At 39.3% G+C, this 21,060-nt stretch overlaps 1 pseudogene across 8 annotated transcripts; it reads right to left on the bottom strand.

The window, feature by feature from the left end:
• Positions 1-18,878: 18,878 nt before the first annotated feature.
• On the bottom strand, positions 18,879-20,812 carry LOC100611326 (heat shock transcription factor, Y-linked-like; annotated as a pseudogene). 8 transcript variants are annotated; one of them, NR_189003.1, is made up of 3 exons: positions 20,155-20,812; positions 19,272-19,673; positions 18,879-19,161 (listed from the first exon to the last, which is right to left on the bottom strand). The product of NR_189003.1 is annotated as a heat shock transcription factor, Y-linked-like, transcript variant 5 (transcript). The 8 variants fall into 8 exon arrangements; NR_189001.1 differs by having other exon boundaries at positions 19,272-19,426; NR_188999.1 differs by having other exon boundaries at positions 18,879-19,050; positions 19,272-19,426.
• Between the last annotated feature and the right edge of the window lie 248 nt (positions 20,813-21,060).

Raw genomic sequence — 21,060 nt, 5'->3', positions numbered from 1 at the left:
AAATGCAGGCAAAAATGTGTGCTGACATTTCTGAAGACATTTCTATGTATATTTTATTAATAATTCTAAAACCAGCTTACTTATTAAAGATTTAAGTCATGTGAACTTGGAAAATATTTGTACTTCCTAATGTATGCATGTTTATTTATAAGTCAATTTGATACCATATAGACAAAACATGAAAAATACATGTACACCTACATAAACACATCTAAACACATACACACACATAAATATCTTATAGCTTTCATTCTATAATTTTGTCATGAGATGGTAATATAAACTCACTGGTTTTCCAAAGATGGCTGGATTCAAATTGTATTCCTGACAAAACAGGAACCTGTTCAGATGGCTAAATTTCATTTGCCCCAGAGGGTAATGTAATGAAGGCTATGAAACAAAGTTTTGAAAAAAGCAGTTTCCATGGCAATTTGATTTTAAAAAAACCTACAAAACTCTTTTCATATATTTTTTTTCACCTTCAGTTTCAAATGAGTTTAGGGTTAAATTTTCAATTTTTGCATTTTAGCTAGAACTGGCTGAATTGTATAAGAAAAACAAAATCTCCAAGTAGTTTTGGATTAGCAATACCATGCGTCAGCAGTGCATTTTATCTCAACAGCAGCACAAAAGTCAGCAAATTCAATGTAGGGGAGAGAGAGAGAGAGAGAGAGAGAGGAATTAGAAGATTCTACATAAATGGATTGAAGTCTCCAATAAAAAAACAGAGATTGGCAGAATGGATAAAAACACATGCTCCAACACATGATCATAAAAACACATGATCAGCTTTGTAGATTTGCTATCTACAAAGTCTCACTTTACATTCAAAGACACAACTAGATTGAAAGTGAACAGACAAAGATATCCCATGAAAAGAGTAACCAAAAGAGAGCAGGGATAGTTATATTAGTATCACACAAAATAAACTTTAAATAAAAAAAGTTTACAAGAGACAAAGAAGTACACTATATATTAATACTAATAAAAGGTTCAATGCAGCAAGGATATGCTTGATATGTCAAGATATGCATGACACATTGAATGACAGACCACTAAAATATGCAAAGTAAAAACTGTCAGAATTGAAGGGAGAAATAGTTCTACAATAATGGTTGGAGACTGCAATATCCACTTATTTATTTACGTATTTAATTTTACTTTAATTTCTGGGATACATGTGTAGAATGTGCAGGCTTGTTACATAGGTATACATGTGCCACGGTGGTTTGCTTCACCTATCAACTCATCATCTAGGTTTTAAGCCCCGCAGGCATTAGGTATTTGTCCTAATGCTCTTCCTCTCCTTGTCCCCCCACCCCCTAACAGGCCCTGGTGTGTGATGTTCCCCTCCCTGTGTCCATGTGTTCTCATTGTTCAATTCCCACTTTTAAGTGAAAACATGTGGTGTTTGGTTTTCTGTGCCTGTGTTAGTTTGCTGAGAATGATGGCTTCCAGCTTCATCCATGTCCCTGCAAAGGACGTGAATTCATTCTTTTTTATGACTGCATGGTATTCCATGGTGTATATATACCCACTTCTTAATAGTAGAACAACCAGACAGCATATAAGGAAGGAAATAGGGGACTTAAACACAGGATAAACCAACTAGATCTAACAGACATATAGAAAACATTACCCAACAAAAACAGCATGCATATTTTTCTAAAGTGCTTATGGGATGTTTTCCAGGATAGAGCATATGTTAGGCCACAAATTAAGTCTCAATAAATTTAAAAAGATGGATATCATAAAAAGTATCTTCTTTAACCACAGTGGGATGAAGCTAGAAATTAGTAATTGAAGAAAAACTAAAAAATCCAAGAACTTTTGGAAATTAAACAACACATTTTTAAACAACCAATGGATCAAAGAAGCAATCATAGGGGAAATTAGAAAATAATGAGATGAATGAACATAAAAAAGCACCACCTACCAACCCAAGGGGTAAAATGTGTACCTATAAATATTTGTATCAAAAAACAAAAAAACTCTCTATGAACAACCTAACTTTACAACTTAAGCAACTAGAAAAAGAGGAACAAACTTAACTCAAAGCTAGCAGAAGGAAGGAAATAACAAAGATTAGAGCAGAGATAAACACAAAAAATAGAAAAAAATAGAGAAAATCAAAAGTTGTTTCTTGGGAGAGATGAACAAAATTGACATATTTTTAGCTAGATGAACTAAGAAAAAAAGAAGGAGATTCAAATTACTAAAATCAGAAGTGAAAATGTGGACAAGTCTACAAAAATAAAATAGGACTATAAGAGTACTATGAACAATTGTATGCCAACGAATTAAGACAACCTAGATGAAATGGACAAGTTCCTGGAAACACGAAACCCACCATGACTAAATCATGAAGAAATAGAAAATCTGAATAGACCTATAACTGGTAAAAGGATTGAGAGTCCAGAAATAATCCGTTCCAGATACAGTCAAATCACTTTTGACAAGGAACCCAAGACCCTTCAGGGGGAAGAAGGACAGTCTTTTCAATAAATTGTGCTGAGAGAACTAGATATCCACATGTGAAAGAATGAAGTTGGATTCTTTCCTAACACCATACAAAAAAATTAACTAAAATGGATCAAAGACCTAAATGTATGACCTAAAACAATAACATTCTTAGAAGAAAACACAGGACAAAAACATCACAGTATTGGATTTGGCAACGAATTTTTGAATTCAATACCAAAGGCACAGGCAATAAAAGAAAAAATATGCAAACTGAATTTCATGACTTAAAAAACATTTCGTGCATCAAAAACCACTATAAACAGAGTAAAAAGGCAACCCACAGAACCACAGAAAATATTGTCAAATCATGTATGTGATAAATAGAGAACTCTTGAAAGTCAACAACAACCACCACAAAAACCAAACAACTTAATTCAAAACTGGACAAAGAACTTCAATAGATATTTCTCAAAAGAAGATATACAAATGGCCAATAAGCACATAAAAAGATGCTCAATAATGCTCAATATGACTAATCATTAGCGAAGAATGCAAATCAAAACTACAAAAAGATATCAATGTATACGTCCCCAGTAGGATACCTACTATCTAGTAAAGGGAAAATAACAAGTATTGTTGAGGAGGGGTTGGCTGCACACCAGCATGGTACCTGTGCCCCGGCTCATGGCCTTCTTGGAGTCAGCTCCTTCCCCAGATCCCCAAGGGCCAAGGTCTTCATAGAACGGGAGGCTGAAAGGAAGAACCAGCCTCAGTGCCTAGACATGAGCGGCAGTGCTGAACCCCACGTGGAGCCCACATCACAGGTTAACTCTAAAGGGCATCTGTCCCAAGTCCACAGGGACAGGGGGAGCTTGGCCAGTGCCCGGGCTCCTGGGGAGTGGCCAGACCTGCCACAGCAGTCCCCGGGCTGGCCAGGGCTGGGCCTGGTGTGTGGGGGGCAGGGGTGACTCACCTGTCCCTGAGGATCACATACTCAGCAGGCACCTGAGGCTGTCCTAGGCTTCTCCATCCAGTCTTCCAAGCCTGCATGGGGCAGGCGTGGGGCAGGGAGGGACTCAGCAGGAGGCCCAGGCCCATCAACAGCACAGTTGCCAAGCCGACAGCCAGCAGCACCCCTGCAAGGTGGGCGGGAGAAGGGAATGGGGCTACATGGTGGCCACTCAGAGCCCCTCCAGGCTGCCTGGGAACGTGAGAACCGCTGTTTTGCATTTGCCTCAGTGGCCCCGGCCTCTGCCCTGCTGCCCTTGCAGTTGAACTCTTCACAGCTCCTTTCCTGTCTCTGGGCCATTAGTCTCCCTCTGGGAGGCCCTCCCCACTACCCTGTGCCCTTCTGTGTGAGGACCCTCCTGGGACAGCCCCACATGTGACCTGTGCTCTGAGTGTATGTGTGCATGCATGCATGTATGCGTGCATGTGTGCGTGTGTGTGTGTGTGTGTGTGTGTGAAAGAAAGAGCTGCTGCCCTGTGCCCAGGGCTGAGTCTTAGCCATCAGAGGGCTGTGTCCTCTCTGCCCACTGGGCAGGCCCCAGCCTGAAGAGCTCAGTGCGGATTGCTGACCTCTGGAGAAAAGAAGGAAGGAAGATGGGAAACCCACACTGGGGGCTAGTCTAGGATGTCTGTGATCCTGTGACTCCACTCAGGGACCCTGTCCACTGGGGCAGCTTCCAGGACAAATGAGCATGAGAAGTGGGGAAGGGGAGGTGAGAAAGGAGGCCCCAAATGGAGAAAATTTTTGCCTGCAAATGAAGTCCCAGGTCAAGGACAAGCTGCACCATGCCACTGTCACTGTCATCATATCTGGAGTTTGGTGGCTACACCCAGAGCCTCGGACAGGGCTGACACACACTAGGGGCCCAGGAACTTGGACAGGGCTGACAGACACTCAGGGCCCTGTGGCATGGCACTCCTCCCTGACTGCTCAAGTCCTAGCTGCTATGTCCTGTCAATCAGTACCTGTGATCACTGCCCAGTCTGGGCCCAGGTTTGGCAGCCTGTGCCTGAGGATGCTTTGCCTGCCCAGCTGATATGGGGATGAGGGCTGCACAGAGGACAGGCCAGGACTACAGGCCACCCCCTCCTCCTTCATCAGCACCACGGCCAGGCTCTCAGGCTGCCCATTGTCTTGAAACATGTATGTGCCTGGATCTAGGAACTGGTGGGCAAACCTGAGGAGCAGAGATCAGGAGTCAGAATGTGAAGGTTCACCTGCAGTGGGCTACTCACACCAAGCCAACTCTCAATGTCTCCCCGCATATGGAACAACATGGTCCAGGGAAGCTGCCATGACCCCTGCTGGGCACCAGGAGGCCCCGCCTGCCAAGCTCCCCTCTGCCCCGTAAACAGGAGGCCTCTCCTGCCCCTGGGCTCTGGCCTGGTCACCTGCATGGTCTGCAGTCTCCTGTGTTCTCCTATTGGCCCGTCGAGGGAGAGGCTGTGAGTTGCACAGAGGAATCTCACCCCTTTCCCTCCCACCTCCCAAACTCCAGGAAGCTCAGCTGTGTTACCTTGAGAAGTTGAGGTGAGTCTCTCGCACCAGGTGGCTGAGTCTGCGGAAGGCCCCAGAGTCCCAGTGGAGGTTGCTGTTGAACAGATGCCACTTCTGGTACATGGGGTTGTGGCTGGCCGAGCGGTCTGCGGGATGAATGCAGGGCTGGGCTAGGTTCCAGAGCCCATCTCAGCCCCACTGCTGAGCAACTCAGGTCCAGGGATGGACCCAGTATCTGTCCTCAGAAGAGTGAGGGGAACTGAGGTATGCTTCCCATGTGACGACACGATTCACCCTGTCATGCCTGTGATGGTGCATTTAATGATCTTGGTGCTGGGGCAAGCCCTCCTCCCTCTGCCTACAGAGGTCACTGGCACACAGAGAGCATGCTCTCAGCAGAGCCACCAGGCACCACACCTTTCGTGGTGATCATGGTCAATGCCTTGGCCTTCTCCTTTGTTTGTGTCCTCTCTTATTCCCTTGAGCGGTGGCTTGTAGTTCTACTTGAAGAGGTTCTTCACACCCCTCATTAGCTGTATTCCTAGGTATTTTATTCTCTTTGTAACAATTGTGAATGGGAGGCTTTGTGCAGGGTCTTTATTTGAAGCTGACTTTCTAGCTTTTTCTTTTTCATGAATTTGGAGACATTTATGAGACTTTATAATATTGATTTCAAGTTGAGAATATTTTTAATATAGTAGCTTTCTCTTGAAATTCCTCACTGTTTGACTTTTTGTTCATTCATTGAACAGGACAAGTTTTCTATGGGGCAGATGAATATAGTAAATATTGTGTGTTATAACAATGCAGGGTTATTGGTTGTTACAAGAGAACAGAATTGACAGACACATCATGGTGCCTGATGGCAACTAGCATCAGCTCTAATATATGCAGTTTTTGTCTCTCTCGTCAGGATTGTTTTGGTAGGCAAACTTTCAGAACTCTTCCATTAGATTTCTTCAAAATTGTTTAGGGTTCCTCTCAAGTTTTGTTCAGATGTTTATACGCTTATTGACTTTCCCATGGCAGTTTCTTGGAATGAGAAATGTCTCGAAGTAACCACTTCTTTCTCTTCCCTTCTCCATTTTCTTCTTTCCTCTTTCCCGTTTTTCCTCTCTCTTTGCTTTTCTCCCCTCCTCCCCTTCTCCCTTCTCTCTCCTTCCTTCTTCCTCCTACTCCTTTTCCTTCTTTTTTAAGTAAGATATGAGGACATGTTTCGCTTTGTCTAGGAAAATGTTTGCATTTTCTCTTTCACATTAGTTTATGAATAGAGAGGAGGAAAGTAAAGTAATATAAAGCAGATTGGACCTAAAAGACTTGGGTTTAAGCTCCAGTTCTGCCACTATTTGTGTTTCTTAATGCTTCAGGCTTAGTTTTTTCATTTGTAAATTGAGGATTGTTATAAATAGCCATCTTAACCATGGAGGATTTTGTAAGGAACAAAGAGACACTATGTGCAAAAATGATCTGTTTAACTATAAAGTGCTTTCTAAGTGTAACCTCTGTGTGTTTTATGCCTTCTGCTTCTTGGGCTCCATCAGAGACTCAAATTATTACTTCCAGATTATTGTTTTCCATCACCACTATTCAGTAGTACTCTACTGGTAAAGCCCTGCCATGGAAATTATTTGAAATTCAAGTAGTAACTTCCAATTTTTCTTATCCAAACAAGTAGTAATAGCATGTTTCTTAATTTACCATAGTAAAAGGAAAAGCCTAAATTTCTATGACACTTCTTCTGTGTCCTGATCATCTAGAAATTGTGTAGTCCCTGGTGATTTCTGTGGGATGCTGGCATTGAGATATTATTTTTCCATCGAAATACTTTATTCATAGCTCAGTATTAAATAATGCCTTGAATCATGATGTTATATGTTTCTGTTAGTGATATCAATTTAAATTATAAACTAATTATTAAAACTATTACATATGATCTTACTAGAAATTCCTAAACCATAGACTGTTGTCTTTTTAAGTAAACAACATAATAAATACACTGTCTTCTAATTAGTGCAGATCATAGCAGTTCTGTGCTGCGTGCAGTGGCTTGTGCCTGTAACCCCAGCTACTCAGGAGGCTGAAGTGGGAGGATCACTTGAGGCCAGGAGTTTGGGACCAGCCTAGGCAACATAGCAAGACCCCATATCTAAAAAAAAATTTTTTTTTTAATTAGCCATGTGTGATGGCACACACCTGTAGTTCCAGCTACATGGGAGGCTGAGGAAGGAGGATCGCTTGAGCCCAGGAATTTGATGTTGCAGTGAGCCATGATCATGCCACTGCACTCAAAAATTTTTTCAGTTTTGGCTGGGCATGGTGGCTCACACCTGTAATCCCAGCACTTTGGGAGGCTGAGACAGATGGATCACTAGGTCAGGAGATCGAGACCATCCTGGCTAACATGGTGAAACCCCGTGTCTACTAAAAATCCAAAAAAAATTAGCCGAGCCTGGTGGCGAGTGCCTGCAGTCCCAGCTACTCGGGAGTCTGAGGCAGGAGAATGGCGTGAAGCCAGGAGGCAGAGCTTGCAGTGAGCCAAGATCGCGCCACTGCACTCCAGCCTGGGTGACAGAGCGAGACTCTGTCTCAAAAAATATTTCTAAGCAAATCACTGGTTTTAACAGTTTTGCATATTTTTTACATTATATTACATTAATTTTCACAGCTATACTCAAATAGCTATATGCCGAAAAGGACTTTAACAACCTAATTCTGTGTAGCAGTGAATAAGCATAACTTATTGCATTCTATAGGGAAAGCTGAAAGTTATCCTATTAAAATGTCAGGTAGAACAAGTTTTAAAAATGTTATTTTATTTTATTTCTTTTCTTTTTTTTTTTGAGACAGAGTTTCACTCTTGTTGCCCAGGCTGGAGTGCGATGGTGCAATCTCAGCTGACTGCAACCTCCGCCTCCCGGGTTCAAGCAATTCTCCTGTCTCAGCCTCCCGAGTAGCTGGGACTAAAGGTGCCCACTACCACGCCTGGCTGATTTTTTGTTTTGTTTTGTTTTGTTTTTGTTTTTTTTTGTATTTTTAGTAGAGACAGGGTTTTCACCATGTTAGGCAGGATGGTCTCCACCTCCTGACCTCGTGATCTGCCCATCTCGGCCTCCCAAAGTGCTGGGATTACAGGCGTGAGCCGCCATGCCTGGCCCAGATACACCTTTCTACCTTAGTCTGGCTACCTAGGGTAAATTAGAATAGATTATTAGAATATGGTTTGTATTTATAAAAGAATATACATTCAGCACGGGTTTTCTGTTCCCAGTCTGCCACACTGATCTTGCTTTTTTTGTTTGTCTAATAGATTTGCTAGATGTTAGAGTGGGAGGTGCTGTAAGCATAGAAGTATTTCTTGATTTTAGGAAAATATCCCAAATAGTTAAACAAATTATTGTAGCATCATTAAATAATCCTTTGATTTCTCCTATCCAGTTGTGTTTTTTGTTTTTTGTTTTGTTTTGTTTTGTTTTTTTTTGAGACAGTCTCACTCTGTCGCCCAGGCTGCAGTGCGGTGGCACAATCTTGGCTCACTGCAACCTCTGCCTCCCAGGTTCACGCCATTCTCCTGCGTCAGCCTCCCGAGTAGCTGGGACTACAGGTGCCCGCCACCACGCCTGGCTAATTTTTTGTATTTTTAGTAGAGACGGGGTTTCACCGTGTTAGCCAGGATGGTCTCGATTTCCTGACCTCGTGATCCACCCACCTCGGCCTCCCAAAGTGCTGGGATTACAGGCGTGAGCCACCGCGCCGGGCCAATCCTATACAGTTTTTATATGTACCAGGACAGTTAAGGCTAGATAGGATTTACCTATGATGCCACCTTTGTTCTGTTGGTAGTGGCTTCTTGGAGTGCTGTGCTGAGAAGGATTTCTGAGGCTGTATCTTGTCTTTGAAGAAGAATGCTGTGATTGATGAATGATACCAATTAACAGCATGGGAACAGGGCTATATAAGTCACGTGTTTGTCATCTCTTGGGGTCTACTTCTCAACTCTCTAGTCTATCCTATTGGTCTGTCTGTAAAACTTTTATAATTTTAAGCCACTCATAATAGCCCAGTGATAACATTTGATCATATCATGTTATTTCTGTTTTGCATGAAGTGAAGAAGCTGAAGTCTAGAGAAACTGAGATATTGAAATTTTATTCAAAGAAAATGCAAACCTAGCATCCTAATTTCTTTAGGCCCATGTTGGTAAAGGTTACTGAGATGGAGACAGTTCATAAAGAGCTTAGGCATGTAGATCACAAAAACTGTCTCTGCATGTATTCAGCTTAAGTTTTAGCCCTTCAATTGGAGTTGTGATTCCAGAGTTATTTCTAAATATAGAAAAATGAACCATAACAGCCTTTACCAATTTGTTGTTAAGTCTAAGTTAGATACACTCTGAAAGATCAACACTAATACCCAGTACCTATAGTCACTTAATGTCTGGAACACAATAATGAAGAAGTAAAGTTTCTTTTGAAAATGGCTTAAAGTCAAGCAGTTTTCTTGCTGAACATCAAACTTTATTATTCCAGGAAACTAAGATTTAGATAAGACAGAAAGAAATACCAACCCTAATTTAAATTATGTCTTCAAATCTATAAAAATAAAAGATTAGAAGTCTGTGGTCAGTTTGAAATTAGGTTTTAGAGAGTTGGTATGAAACTGTTTACCCAGACCACTGAAAAATGGTTTAAAATGGTGCTCATTTTAATAAGGTAACACTTCTTAATTAAGAAAAACATTTATGGAACAAAATTCTGTGAAAGATATTTGGGTCTCTGGTTATAATATAAATTCTTAGAAATTTAAGACAAATACTCCTTAAGACAGAGCTGACGTGTATTTCCGAAGGATAATGAAAACTGGATCAGTATTTTGTTGAAATAAGACCTATTATAAAATTGCACTTGGAAGATTTTCAATGAGTCAGAATCCAGATTCTTTAGTAATAGATTATAAAATTGTTTCTGGAAAGCTTGTCAATGAGTCATAATCGAGTTCTTTAGTAGTCGAGTCAGCAGAATTGTAGCTAATATTAGCATTATTGAAAAATATTTTCTTACTGGCTCAGGAAGTTAATTGGCCCTGGACTTGGGAAGAAAAGATAATTTGTAAAGTCAGTATGAGAATCACATTATCTTTGAGCCAAAGTTTAACAAATGTCAGCTGTCAGAATTGGAACTTCACACCAATTTCATTTTATTTTCTATGTAGATAATACTTATTTTAGGATAGATGGCATATATGTGAATTTATGGTCTCATCTTTCGATGCTGGCATGTCACAGGTACCTATTCAAGGAGTATAACATATTCCATAGAGTGTCTTGGTAGAAATCCTCTAGCAATAAATATGAACCTTCCACAAATTTCCAAAGTATGAACAATCATTTTGTCAAAGTGTTGCCTTTTAAAATGACTAACATGAAACTGCCAGTATTTGCTCTAAAGAAAAATCCCAGCAGCTTGAGACATAAAGCGAGGTGTTTGAACGTCTACGTTAGTTTGGTGGGATAGGCATCTGTACTGCAGAGCAGTTGTCTGATGATGTGTCAGAGCTGTAAATGCATTGGCTGAAACACTGTGGCAAATATTTGTGTGTAAAAATTAAGTTATTATTTGTACTGAGACTGGATATCTTGCAGTTCCTGTTCTTTCTTTGCTTTGATATCCTGGTAAGCCTGCATTTTGCTAGCATCCAAGTAAGCCCAGTTAGAAAACTGTATCATGAGAAAGTGGATCTTGAAGGGAAGGGTAAGCATGATGGCTAGTGAGCATATGAGAAGGCAAAGCGAGGTGCTAGTTATATTAGATGGACTTGACTTTAAAGAGGATGAGGGCTACTCTGTATTAATACTTGCTCTCCTAGCAGAGCTGTCAAATCATTAAAGCATGCTATACTAGTTGGCTTCACCTTAAAAGGCTGATGAAAAGTTAGTACACAAACATTGCAAAGTATTTTAATTAACCACTAAATAATGTCTGTATACTCGTCAGTCTAGATGACTGATACATTAAACACCTCTCACTACAATTGGGACTTGTCTACATAAATGGATGTCCATCAAATTTGCCTCAGGCATATATCGAGACAATGATACTGAGGCATTTAAATTTGTGACTGTTATATTATCTTTAAATTTTTTTCATATTTTGATATTTCATATTTTGTCTGTCACCTGTTATCTATAATTGTCCCTCTTTATTCCTTGCATTTTCTCTAAAATTCTCTTTTGCCTAATATAATATGAGTGGCCTAACTTTTTTGATAAATTCTTGTTAGGTTTCTCTAAACCTTTATTTTCAATATTTCAGTGTGATTATTCCTAGGCAGAAGAAATTTTTTACCAATCTAATGTTTAAACATAAGTTTAAACAGTTTACATCCAATATGGTTACTCTTTTATCTACATAACTTATACCTGCTTAGAGAGTTTTTTATTTACCCTAGATTTTTTTGTTTCTGCCTTTGCCTCCTGTCTATCTGCTTTTGTTTTTCTCTCTGTCTCCTCACCTGCCACCTGTTTTTCTAATTTTATTGATTTACTTTTCTTACTCATATTTATTTCTTTTCCTGCTTTTGACATTAATCACCATATTTCTCTACTTTCTGTAGTTAATCAGAAGGACCCAGTTAGTTGACTTCTTTTAAACAAGCTAAAACATATTTCTAGCCCTCTTAGAAAAAATTCTTGCATACCTCTTTCATTTTGAGATTTATTTTTCTGTTTGCTTAAAAAAAAAAACTTTTATACTTGTTTTCCATGGCCTTTTCATAAGTCTTTAATATTGGCATAATCTTCGTGAGTTGAAAAATGTTATTAAATGTTATTAAATGATAACTTATGTGGAATAATATCCTGGGTAGAGATTATTTTCATAATTTGCATGTTGCCCTTTTTATACATTTTTGTCTTCTAGTGTTTCTTATGAATATATAAAAGTGTCGAGTTCATCTTTCCTAACTTCTCTTTTATGTATGGTCCCCAGATATAATACAGGATTACCAGTGACATTATCATTTTAAATAAGCAACAAATAGCCTTTAATATAATTTTCAATATTCTAGTAATTTAGCACTATTCTAAATATTGCATGGGACAGGTTTATACTCAAAATAAATTCTTTGTTTTTTGTCAACAAATTATCAAATTTCAAATTGAAATGTGACATTTAAATTCTTGAATTTTCCCCCTACACCTGGCAAACTTACTTTCAGGTCTACTTAGGAAATTACTTGTTCTTTCTATATTTGTGCTGAATCTACTATATAAGAAACAAACAAACAAAAATTGAGTTCCTTTAGTATATGGTTCATTTTTCAATGACGTATAATTGTCTATTTAAAAAATGTATTTTTGTCCTCCTACCCACCTGTTTTGCCTTTAGATCCCATTTATTGGTCTCAGAGAACCCCTAAACTACTAATTATGATGACTTTTTTGACTCCACTTTTTATCCTTGAGTGTGACCCTTAAGTGTGTCTTCCTTGGCTATCTCTTAGGGCATGGAATGTCCATCCATGAATTAGTAATGTTGCCTTTGAGGTGGTAAAGCAATCTTAAGTTCTTAAATGTAAATTTATTCTTGGGGGGGCAGTTTTATGTTAATCTTTCCAGGTTTTTAAGAACTTAATTGTTCAATCTAGTATGTTATACCAGTTTCTGCTTTTCAGGTAGTTATATAATATAGGTAATATGAAAAATCTAACCTCAGTCTTGAATATCACACAGGTCAGAGGTTGTGATATGAATCTTTCTTCTCATGGCTTTGAATGAAAACTTCTTTCTGTGTTAGATCCTAATATCCATGGGCAATGACTTTCCAATTGACAGAAATATTTCAGCTAAATGTCTGAACAACACTTTCTTTCACCAATTATTTAGGCAGGGAGCCCAGCCCCATTGGACACAGAAATGGTCTCTTTCTTGGGAATATATCCAAATTTACTTCTCAATTAACTATTTCAATGAACTGCCAAGTTTAATCTCAGATTAATAGTATTGGAGTCCAAACCTCAGAGCTGTTTTCTTTCTTGATACCCAGTTTGATTTTTAAAAAAAGAATTTTCTTTCGTAATCTCTGGCTTTCATAAGAGTTGCTTTTGCAATTGTTCACTTTGCAACAGAGACCTAGAAATGAGTGCTTGGTTTCTATTAAATCTTGTGTTACTTAACAAATAAAACCTGTGAGAAAGGTGTTATTACTATATCTCTACTGCAGTTGAAAAAGAACACGTTTTTGGTTATATTTTCTGGAAGCAGTGCTGACACTCTTTTTCTCCCAAGTGTATGGCAGGTATTTCATCGGGTCTTCATTGACCTATATTATTTATGTGCTAAAAATCATTGGCTTTTTCACATATATTATAAAGACTTCTTTGAGATTATTTAATTTTAGTGAAGACTTTATTTTATAAAATCACTTCACTGTAGATATATCATTTTATTCTCTGTAATCATATCTTCCCACATTTTGCTTTATGGGATTTGGTTTGCATGGTACTTTAAAAGCCTTCCTAGGACTTCCAGTTACAATGCAGTGCCCCAGTGTTTCCTTGTAACAGCTAAAACACCACAGACATAACAACAAGAAACAAAGACAGACTCTGAAAGGTACAAAGAGGAAGCCAGCTTGTCTAGGGTCTTTAGGAATTGAAGAGTGATACTCTGGTAAATTTGCTGGATTTTCTTATTGCCTTCAATGTATCCCAGGTGATGGACTATAGAAGCTTCCAATACAGAATCTCCATTAGGCACAGACTTCAAGGAAATCCTGTTTTCTCCCAGCCAAAGGAACAGGAGAGGATGACCTAACCACACACAACGACTCAAAACCCTTCTACGGGAATAACCAAGCTATTCCAGACAACCAAGCTATTCCAGACAAACACCACAGAAAAAAGTACTACAGCGGTTTCTGTGGAGCCATGTAGAGAGACAAGCTTCTCCCAGATCAGTGATGCTCTGATTCCCTCTAAAGGCAGAGTAGGCATCTAATCTTTTATTACCCACCTGGCGTGAACAGAGGACAGCAGTCCAGTTCCCTAACCAGTGTCAGCAGAGTCCAGTAGCAAGCTGAGCATCCAGGTCAACCCAACGACAACAGTTTTTAAAGAGCCAGATCTAAGTAGGGTTCATTGCACTGTGCTTCTTACCTGCCCTCCCCACTATCCTATGTTATCCGGTCACCAGGCTCCAGTGGGGGAGTTAAGCGTCTACCACCACCCAACCTCCTAGGCACTGAACAGTTGAAGTGAACCTAAACTAGTCAGCAATCTGCTATTTCCCCATGCCACAGGTCAGCAGTATCCCAATTTAGCAACAGTACCATCTACAACTGCTCCAAAGAACATGAAATGCTTTGTTGTACATTAAAACAAAACAAAACAGATATGGGAACTGTATGCTGAAACATATAAAACACTGGTGAAAGAAATCAAAGCAGAAGTAAAGGGAGATACACTATGTTCATGGATGGGAAGACTGAATATGTTGTGTTAGTTTTCCCTAGCTTGGTGTATATATTTGATGCAATTCCTATAAAAATCTCAGCAAGAATTTTTGCAGACAAAGCAAACTTACATGCTTGGATAGCTAAGACAATTTTGAAAAAGAAGTATAGAGTGGGAGGAATCCATCAGTATTTCAAGGACTTACACACAGCTAAAGTAATCATGACAGTGTGGTATTGGCATAGGGATAGATTCATATAAAAATGGATCCAAAGAGAAGGCCTAGAAATAGAGCCACACTGGTATGGCTATTACCAATTGACACATCACAAAGCTGGCAAACACAAATCAGTGGAGGAAAAATAGCCTTTCAACAAATGGTGCTAGGGCAAGTGAACATCAATAGGCTAAAGAAAAAAAGCCTTAACATAAACCTCACACTACAGAAATTAACTCAAAATGCTTATGAACTTGAATGTAATATAAAATTATAACACTTTTTATGAAACATTTTAGAAAAAAATCATAAAGAAAATTCAAGCCTCTTAGGTGTAGCAAAGAGTTATTACATTTTATACCAAAGGTATAAGACATAAAAGGAAAACTGGTAAACTGGATCAAATCTAAATTAAAAACTTCGCTTTGTGAAAGAACTTACGAAGTGACTAAAAAGCCAATCTGCTACAGAAAAGAGTACTTTTCCTGCTGATAGCTGGGGACAATGGGAGGACCAGCCGCAGAGAGCAGTACCTTCTCTGCTGAGAGCAGCAGCTGCGGCAGAGAGCTTCAGAGACCTGCAGAGACATTTAAAGAACTTGCCTGCAGAGAGAAGACACCCTCTCCAGGGCCTTCTCTCTGCTGAGAACTGAATGCTCCATGGGAGGAGCTGCCTATAGAGAGGAGCTACCCACTCCTCTGAGCTCTTTTAACACTAAATAGAACTCTTCTTCTTCACCCTTTGCTTGTCTGTGTACCTCATTCTTCCTGCACGCAGGACAAGAACTTAGGCAAAGGCGCAATGGCCACAGAGGTTTCCGGCTCGAAAAATCGACATCTCAGTGATCCTGTAACAATAGCACTGAAATTTCTGTGTTTATATTTATCATGTTATTTCATTGATGTGCAGGGCTTCCTCTTTCTTGCCAAGATGAGAGATTTTTATTTTCAAGTTAAACATTTGGGAGACTACTAGGAGACTCTGGATCTTATTATGACATTCTATTTTTCATGTGTAGCTGGCTTTGTCTGAAACCAACCTAACAGAGGAAAGGGTATGCTTGTCAAGCAGGGGCACAATTCCAATTTCCCTTTTTCTCTTTGACACAAAAGGCAGGGCTCCTCATTACTGACAAATAAATATCCAGATTCTAGCTTCACCCTAGGCCTTACTTGTACCTCCCTGTCTAGGAGGGGAAGGGTGTCTTGTTACTACATGGCAGGGTTGAAAACTCTAGCTCTTTACTCTACCTTCTCTAATTCCACTCCAGCAGGGGATTGGGATGCTTCATTACTGCCTGGTACAATGGATGTTCCGACTTGGACTTTGTTGTCCTGGCTAGGTTTTTTATTTTCCTTTGTTTTGTGCTGTGTAGTTTGGCTAAAGTAGGATGGTTATTATAAAAATTATCTTTGTCTTAGTAAAATGTTCCTTTCCTAGCCTTTGGCTGTAAAAATTGGGCTTTTAGGGGAAATTTTTGTCTTGGCTTACTGCAACCTCTGCCTCCTGGGTTCAAGCCATTCTCTGGCTTCAGTCTCCTGACTAGCTTGAATTAAAGGTGCCCACCATTATGCTTGGCTAATTTTTGTATTTTTAGAAGAGATGGGGTTTCACCATGTTGACCTGGCTAGTCTCAAACTCCTGACCTCAGGCGATCTACCCGCCTCGGCCTCATAAAGTGCTGGGATTACAGTCGTGAGCCACCGTGTTTGTCCCAGTTTTTTTTCTTTTTACCATTCTTCATGTTCAGCATTTAACCGTGTATATCACAGTACCCTCTGAAAATACAGTTTTGAGGACTAAAATGTGGTATATATCTTAATACCCTGTGGACATAGGTGAAATGACCATTGTCTTGTGTCACGGTATGCCAGGATAAAGAATCAGTATTCCCCGTGTACATAATTGATTCTGAACTTTTTCTACTTAGGCATAACTTGAAAATATGGTATGGTAGGATGGCGGCAGTAGGTTTCCAGCCTGAGGAATCTGGCTGTCCAAATTCGTACCCAATTCCAACCCCATTCCAACCCCAGCTTTCCCAGAAAACTGAGTGATAAATCATGTCAGGCCTTAGCTTGTGACACCAGAAGTTGTATAGTACACCAAATCCACCATGAATGCTGCTTCTGAAAAGCTGCGCAGCTGGGATTCTCAGTGTAATCCATTTCGGCACAACAGCTGGGAATCTCTGCTGCAAATAAAGGAAGGAGTAGTAAGCACCCACCTAGTTATTTCAGGCAAAGACTGCGAGTCAAAGCAGAAGATGAAAAAGAAGTTTTAGAAGAAGCAGGGGAAAATCGGAACTAGACCTAAAAAGAAAGTGTGATAGTTGAAGTGATAACCAGTGACAGTAGTTTTAGTAAGTCAAAATTATTGCCTCTCTAATGAACACTACTGTGACCTAACCTCTAAAGAAAAGTTCTGGTGAAGAACGAAGAGTAAAGTGTAATGCCGCAACACCAGGAATGTTTGTTTTTGACAATAAAGATAGATTTTATGGCTTTAAGTCCACAGTCATCATTGACTAATACACATACACACATACATCAGGTACTGTGTTACATCAGTACTGAGTGTCCAAGACAGACGAGAAAACTAATCTGATAGATAAGAAGCACCTCCTGGAAGAAGTGATGTCTGTGCTATAGGAGTCTTAAGTAGGCAAAGAGGGAGAGAGTTTTTATCTCCAGGAAAGAAATGGGGGCAAAGTTACCAGATGATAAAAGGCATGGCTGAAAGTGGAGTTGCCTGAATGTTGCTTCAAATAGGACGGTGATGAAACAGAAACACATGAAGCTTCAAGGCAGACAAATATCAGGTCTTGAAGGGATTTGTTCAGTTATGCTGGGGATATAGGCTCAGAATCTAGGAAGTATTAAATGCCAACAAAAGAATTTAAATCAGATTTTGGATGGAGCATGAAACCAGTGTGATGAAAATGTGCATTTAGAGGCCGGGTGTCATGGCTGAAGCCTGTAATCCCGGCACTTTTGGAGGCTGAGGTGGGTGGATTACCTGAGGCGAGGAGTTCAAGACCAGCCTGGCTAACATGGTGAAACCCCATCTCTACTAAACATACAAAATTTTGCACGGTATGGGTGCACATCTAATCCTACCTACTCAGGAGGTTAAGGCACAGAATTGCTTGAACTCAGAGGCTGAGGATGCAGTGAGCTGAGATTATGCCACTGCACTCCAACCTGGGCAACACAGCAAGACTCTGTCTCAAAAGAAAAGAAGGAAAATGTGCATTAGAAAACATGAAAGGTGGACTCTTACAGGAAGTAATTAAAGGCACAAGCTTTGATGGAAGATCAAAAAGGTCTATTGATAATGCCAGCTATAAAATTCTACCATGTGCCTACAGTGATACAATCCATGAGTAAAATACGTGAAGTTTATTGCGCAAGTGATGACACAAATAATTGTGATCATGGTTACTGAGCTCACTAGGTATGAATTGTAATGAAGAAAATCTTTGCCAACTAAAATCCAAGTTTAAAATAACTGAGAAAAAGTGAGAAAATACTGAAGTATATAGTGTGTGTTAATGTTTCTCTAGATTTTCTGTGTGTGCGTGTGTGTGTGCATATCTATTCTTTTTGTGCCATCGTAATTTAGGCCCTCATTTGATTTATGCCAGACTACTTGAGAAGTCAGTTATTACTCTTTTCTAACTCCAATTCCTTCTTTTTCCCTCGCCTGCTGCCATGGTTTTGATATATAAACATATGTATGTGAATTAGCCAACGTTGACTGTGGACTTAGAAACCATAAAATCATGAGTGCGCACCCTCATGGCCGGATTGTTCTGGAGAACAGGTTAGTTATTGTGTGAGTGGGCTTTGGAACAAAGGATGAGTTTGGCCCTGATTTTCTGTTTATCACATGTCCTTTACCGTAGGATGGCCTCCTGCCATGTTGCAACATAGAAAGAAGATCTCACCAGATGCAGCCCCTTGGACTTTCCAGCCTTCAGAATAATGAGCAAAATAAGTCATCTTACAAATTACCCAGTCAGTGGTATTGTGTTGTCGCAGCAGCAAATGGACTAAAACACTCTATTATTTCTTCCTCTTTAGATAATTAAATAAACTAGCTTACAAAGGGCCATGTCAGATTTCCCATCAAATGATAAAAAAGCACATATATTTTTTTAAAATGCGGTACAGTAGCCTACCACTAAAACAAAGCCCCATTTTACTCCTAACTGTATTTTTAGAAATAAAGGAAAAGCAACCATAAAGGTCAACATGTAATTTTATTGTTCAGTAAGATTATTGCAGGAATTTTTAATGTTCTTGTCAACATAAATTTCAGTCTCTGTTGTCATGCATAATCTGGTACTCTTTTGGTGGAAGATCAGTTGTAACTAGGGTGATATTTTTCCAGTAAAGATGGTTGAAGAGCTGGCCTGTAACGAAAGGCAACTGATGTATCAGCTGTCGCAGTCATTTACAACCACAGGTTGCCTGCTGGTAGCAGGTTAGAATGAGGAGCCTCATTGGCTAATACCTCAGGATATCTGGTGGGAAAAAGTAGATGGTTTCACTATCAGCCCCAAAGGAGGGAGACATGATGTAGTATTGAGAAGCTGTGGTTGTAACAAAATTCACAACGTGGCCATTTGCTTACCTGTCAGTGCTATGAGAGTGCATATGAATGTTTGTCAATTGATTTAAAATAGCATGTTGATTTGTTGTAATTTGTTCTGATTGTCCAACTGAGGTTGAAATGGAAGAGGAGGGAAACCACTTCTAATTGGGTCAGGTGAACCAGCAATTCCCTGGCTGACAGAAGATTTCCTTGTTAGAGTCATATTTAAATTTGTAGATGTTGAAAATGAACTTTCTTCACTAGTTTCAGCAGCTAAGACAGAATTATGTTTATCTGTGTTAGCCCCTGCTCTAAAGTGTTTCTTGAAATATTCAGTGAAGTAGATACAAGAGAAGTGTTTTTAATCTTAATTCTTCTTTTCGTTCTTATTAAAAGTTGGGGACAGCCACGTTTGAAATTCGGATGATAATACAACTTTAACTAAAACCAAGGAGAAGGTAATTCAGTGCCGTTTTAAACCAAGAGACAAGTAACAATAATAAACGTAACACATACAATCTCAGATTTCTGTTTTATCACACAAAGTTAATATCATCAAATGATGAATGAACATTGTTTACTATTTTTAAGAACATGCTTGTTGAGGAAAAAAAACACTCAAATTTTGAAGCCCTCTGGTGAAAACATGTTATACATTTAATAGTAACATTTCACTAAGTGGCTTTGGTATCTTTATTTGGAATTCACTGGTAAGACTGAATGTTGTTAGCAACATTTCTTAAAACCTGAAAGTTTAATGCTCAACCTGCACTCAATAATTTCAAAAAAATTAAGGAATTTTTACCTTAATATTTGATATAATTTTTAAAATCTGATCTTACTGCATGTATTAACATAGTTACTGATATATAAAATGAAATTACATATATACTCAAAGTGGTAACTGAAATATTTTGAATACCTTGCTTAAAACAGAAATTTCTTTTTCTTCTGCCAGAAAGTTGGCTAGAAAAGCAGATCTGTGAAAATTCTGTTGAATTTTACTAAATCCATAAAGGTTGAGCTGTCAAATTGAGCTTTTCATACTGTCAGTTTGAAATATTCTGTAAGGAGCCTTTATTTCCAAATTTTCTTTCTTGAAGAGTTCTTCATTAATCACTATGCAAGTTTCATTCTTATCCTATGAATTAGACTTGAATTGGTCACTTTCAGCTATTTTCCAAAGTTTACTGGGAAAGGTCAGAGAAGGAAAATCATTATCTTTATCTGGCTCAGAGACATAAAGTATAATGTGGCCTTTTTATCAAGGATCCTTGTGGCAAAACCTGAAAATCATTGATTCAGTCATTGACCTTAAGTCTGAATCCCCAGGGATTATGTGTTCACACAATGGAGACCCAGAGGAGGCTTTTGAACCAGTTGATTCATCTTTAGGAGAAACATCATGAGTTTCTGCAGAAACATGTGCCATCTCAAATAAGTAATTCTTTAGCTACTTTTCCAGCCTGCATGTGTTTCAAGACTGCAGCTTCAAATGCTGCTTCAGTAGTCTACTCAGGTAAAGTAATCGAGATCACCACAGTGGTTTCCAACCTGAGTAGCAATGGCATCACAAGAGGACTTTGGTCACCTAGCAACAAACATAAAAATTTGGCCAAGACTGTTTACTTCCCAGTCTCAGAAATGTATCTGGTAAAAATAAAATATAGAATGATTACTTACAAAGTTTATTCTGCAAAAGTTTCATGCCTGCAGAATCTTTTAAATTAATAAGGAGGGCCAGGCATGGTGGCTCATGCCTGCAATCCCAGCGCTTTGGGAGGCCGGGACAGGCGGATCATGAGGTCATGAGTTCGAGACCAGCCTG

Source organism: Pan troglodytes, chromosome 23 (genome assembly GCF_028858775.2).
Source record: "Pan troglodytes isolate AG18354 chromosome 23, NHGRI_mPanTro3-v2.0_pri, whole genome shotgun sequence".
In the NCBI taxonomy this organism is placed as follows: domain Eukaryota; kingdom Metazoa; phylum Chordata; class Mammalia; order Primates; family Hominidae; genus Pan; species Pan troglodytes.
This window is presented reverse-complemented; position numbering and strand designations above follow the sequence as displayed.